Source organism: Solea senegalensis, linkage group LG14 (genome assembly GCF_019176455.1).
Source record: "Solea senegalensis isolate Sse05_10M linkage group LG14, IFAPA_SoseM_1, whole genome shotgun sequence".
NCBI lineage: Eukaryota > Metazoa > Chordata > Actinopteri > Pleuronectiformes > Soleidae > Solea > Solea senegalensis.
Genome location: NC_058034.1, coordinates 13,452,239 through 13,457,098, shown reverse-complemented (window position 1 = coordinate 13,457,098; position 4,860 = coordinate 13,452,239). Strand labels below are relative to the sequence as shown.

At 38.7% G+C, this 4,860-nt stretch overlaps 1 long non-coding RNA gene across 1 annotated transcript; it reads left to right on the top strand.

Moving 5' to 3' along the window:
• Positions 1-1,550: 1,550 nt before the first annotated feature.
• LOC122781183 lies at positions 1,551-3,003 on the top strand. The gene is made up of 3 exons (XR_006361770.1): positions 1,551-1,931; positions 2,260-2,375; positions 2,705-3,003. It is a non-coding gene; the product is annotated as an uncharacterized LOC122781183 (long non-coding RNA).
• The last annotated feature ends 1,857 nt before the right edge of the window (positions 3,004-4,860 follow it).

Sequence of the window (4,860 nt, the reverse complement as noted above, 5' to 3'; positions counted from 1 at the left end):
TGTCATATTCCATTTAAAAGCCTTGTGAGAAGTGGTTTGTCTAATTAAAAAAATACTATGAGCTCACATGCCCGCTGTCTGAGCATGTACTTTTTCCCTGTACTGTGAAATATTCAAGGAGTTCTTAGGCGACCTTATCATTAAAAGTCTTCCTATTTGAAGATGATGGTGGAAGTGTCATCTATGTTGGGGTGAACCCAGGGGAACTGTGTTAATCTGTAGCCATACCTGTGCCTTCTCAATTTCACTGCTGAAGGTGAATATAAAAAGTTATTATGTTTCTGACCTCAGGCCAAACATGTGCACTCACCGCCCCAACCTCTCTCAGTTTATAACTATAAAAAGCATTTCTAACATTTCCTCCCGCTAACGTCTTCTTTTATACGGCGTATATTTACCCAGAGGACCTTAGAGTATTAAGAACATGGGTTTTTAGTATCTTTGGCACATGTTGCAATTGAAACCCTGCAAAAATAAAAACCTCTTCTCTTTATCCGTTTATCCGTGAAACCTTCTGTGAGACGTCCACAACACAGTCTTAGAAAAATAAGTCTTCAATCCACAAAATCGACGATGACTACTGTGAGTATATTCTATATTATACAACCATACACATGAATACTAACAGCAAGTTACTCATATAGTCGGTTTATTGAATGTTAACATGGCATACAGCAAGGGTCTCAAACTCGATGTCCTGTGGCCCTAAACTACAACGACATTTTTAAAATAGGTTATATTTATCACATAATTAAATTCAACATTCAATTATTTACTGTATAAGCTTGTCTCGTGTTTTAATTACAATTGTCTTTTATTTTGATTTAATGTCTTGATTCCAATTGTATTTCTGTCACTTTTTGCATCCTTTGTTGTGAACAGTGTGAATTATTTTTAATTGCGACATCATGATGGATTATCAAGATATCATTTTAATTTCTAATCTCCAAACACTTACTTTTTCCCCATGCTGTTGGACGTTTTTCACCCCAGATCATTTCAAGTTTGAGGCTCCTGGCTTACAGTGTACTAACTAAGTGTACTACTAAGTTTCATGCTGCCAACCATTAAGGCCCAGCAACAGGGAAGTAAAGTAAAGTAAGCTTAAATATCTATATCCAACTGTAGGTGTGGACAGATTAGGTTTGAATGACAGCTGCACTCTCCTGTTGATTTTGTAGCTCTTGTGTGAGTGAGACAACTTGGTGGCGCGTTAACATTCTTGTTAGCACTTAGAGTGTTGTGACATCCTAAATTGCAGTCATTTGCAGCATTGTCTATAGCTATTATCAGCCAAAGAGAGTGAAGAAGCTTTAAGTCCTAAGTCACATTGTTGACCGTAGACCAGATAACATGACACACGTGTTTCAAAACAAGAGGTAAGTTGCGTTGGCTCTGTTATACTTTATTCATTATGACACAAAACCTGCACAAATGGTGCATATCACATATGTATGCATCATATAAGCAGTGGTAAAATACCTGTATTAAAATATACATAAATATACCAAAACATAAATTACAGTTTACCCCAACCTCCTTGTTTTCCCCCCAATTTTTGAGTTGAGAGAATTTAAATGTTCATACATTTTACTCATTCTTAAATTCAAAGGGACCAATCTGCCATCTTCCAGCGTGTACGCGTGTATGGCAGGTTAGCAGCATCAGCAGCATGAATCTACAATGTGGTTTCCAAACTGAGCAATAGCACAAAGAGAAGCTCTGTTCCCCCACTGATGAGCCAGCACAAACTGCCAGCCCCCTCACTGAATCATTCCTCTAGTAAATGTCCTTCACCATTGGCTTTTATGCAGCACAGCTCCCTCGCCCAGACTTCAGGCACTGTAAACGGCAAGCAGGGTCAGAGTAATTGAAATCATTAATCGTGTTTTATTCCACTTTGGGGCAAAGTAAGCTTGAATTGGAAAGAGGTAGGTAATGGCTTTGGATAATGTACCAGTCTTTGAGGGGAGAGAGTGAAACAATATTGCGTTGCATATAGACTATTGAGTTTCAAAGGTGGAATAGTTGTACATCATGTATTATTATACTGTCATAATAAAATAATTGATTTATCTTATGGAATTAATCTCATTTGTGCCGATTTATTGCATTAAATAAAGTCACTGAGACATAAACAACGCCTCACACTTTTTCAAAACATCAATAGCATGTTGACAGTTTTATGAAAATCTGAATTTTATATTCGCGTTTATAGATGTTTTTTACATTAATGACATGAACTCATACTGCAAGCAGATAGTGTCATGTGGAGAGACTGGAAGTGAATGGTGCTGTTTGAACGAGGCCTGTCCCGGCAACTGGAACTGACCTGTATTCAGAGACGAACCCAAACCGACATATTCAATTTTAAGGTACAATATCCATCGATTTCTTTCCTTTCCTTGTTGATTTTGGTATTGTATTTGTGTCAGGCATAATAAGTAATAGCAGTTTTCCAAATCCACAAATCATTACCATAATCTACCTATATTTATCCTTCCCAGAGGCCACGGCGGTGTCTGTGTTTTGTGTATGGACCAGACATAGCTAAGGTTTAGAGGTGACTGTCTGGCTGATTGTAGGTTCATGTAGAGCAACATGTCCTCTACCCTAATGATAGCAGAACAGCGTGATGACCTCTCTGGCGCCGTGCTCTCAGTTAGGCTGTGACCTCATGATGTTCCCCAACTGCTTCTTACAGGCCAACGATATCAGCTTGTGTCCGGGCCTGCTCGAGTTTCAACATCGGTAGACGTGCTGGATGAAGACTCAAAGCCCATTTGTCCACTCAAGCTGCTCACAATCCAGGTTGACTCTGCCTCTGATGGCCAAAAAAAGCTGTGAAAACAAAAAGTCAAATATTAAAATGAATAAGCTAATAAAAAAATTGTTCTTCCAGTAGGTCTGAACCAAACATCGCTCTAATTCATCTGCCAAAGAATGTATCACTGAGTTGAAAAAGTACACACACAGAATAATAATCTTGTCTGTTAAAATCTATGGATCAGTTGCTCCCTTTGATTCATATTTCACTACATGCTTTCCTGGAGAATGTGAAGCACCATATCGTAACCTGCAACCTGTAAAAGAGGGGATTGGGTCCAGGGATGATTTACTGCACATTAAAACTGTACTCACTGCAAACGCAGCGTCGCTAAATGCTCGCCTTCGGAGAAACATTTAACCTCAGCATCTTTTTCTCCTCCATACTCAAAGCCGGCCTCCACATGTTCCAGATGTTCACTTCTCTTTACGCTGGGGTGCTGTGCATATCATCCAAGTTGTTTTGGGAATGTATTCCCTCATGCTGTCGTTTGCGTAGCCCATTTGAAATGATTTAAAGAAGGTTCGCCTAAACTGAATAACAACAGATAGAGTTTCCCTCAGTAAGTCATCGCTGGCTCTTTGGCCTCGTGCCATCAATTACTTTGCTTTACTTTTTCGATCTGCTTTTTAACATATTCCACATAACAAGACTCCAGAGATGACTGCTCTCAACTTTGCCATATTGCTTATATAATAAGAGTCTTCATCCTCTTTCCCCTTAAGTGATGGCATTCTAATTGTCTTTTCTGCTTTTGTTTGTCTGATCCATGTACCAACACACATGTGTTGTACAGAAACGTATTTCATTTCTCTGATGTCCTTAGTTTAGCTCCATGTTTGTAACCCACCATGCTGATTTCATTAGATTATTACTTGTCCACTTGTTTTCTTGTGTTCGAACACGACATGTCTGCTTATTATACACTGTCAGACTGGAAAAACACTGAATTCCATAGCATTTACTAATGTCCGCTCAACCTGGTCACTGTTCAGCTCTTACCTGTTTATTACTCATTCATTGAAAGGCTTCAGGGAGAGTAACTCCTCTTCCTTTGTGGTTATGTTAGATGTGCTGATTGCATCTTTATCTTTTTTTGCAATAACTATAAGGCCCTGGTATACTTCTGCGTACATATCGCGGACCCTGGTGTACTCACGTGTCAGGGTCCTGTAGTATCCCACTTAACCATTGGGCGGTGGTCTGGGCACAGGGAAAAGGACGCATTCCTACCAAAGAAGAAGAGAACAATGGTACAGCTCCCTGTTGCACCCAACATGGTTAAAAAATCTGCGCTTTGCTGATGTAATTTGTGCCATTTGCAGGGTTCAGGTGTTGACACTATTTTGCATCACTCTCATTTTCCAAAACCATTATGTTCTGGTTTTAGATTGTCCACTGTTGTGTTGCTTATCTGACTCTTAACTTCAAATTTTCATTAGCCCTAATGAGTCGGAGGCACCTTTTCAACTTATTATATGTTCTTTTACTGGTAATTAACTTATAGATACCATGTCAAGGCCTGGTTAAATGTAACCTATAATACATATTAAAACCTAGCTGTATGTGACAATAATGTTGCTTTTAAGTTGTATAGACAGCTTCATGTTTCTCCAAAACTGGGGAAAAACCCACAAAAAACAAACAAATACTACCATATTACTGATGTGCTGACATATCATGTGTCACTGTCACTGTAACCCAAGCACTAGAAGTATAATCATTTTTGACAGGACTGATACAGCAGTTGTGCAAGGCAAACTTTCCATTATAAAGTATGACATTCAAAGATGTAAAAATCTGCGCTTTGCTGATGTAATTTGTGCCATTTGCAGGGTTCAGGTGTTGACACTATTTTGCATCACTCTCATTTTCCAAAACCAAAATGTTCGCAAATTTCAGATCACAGTTGTCAGCTAGATGAATTTCTACTGATTGTTAACATTTTATTACTCTATTACCAGATTCTCAGTTAGCACTTCACTGACCATAACAACTTAAACACAAGTTTAAGGAGTATGTTTAAAACAAAC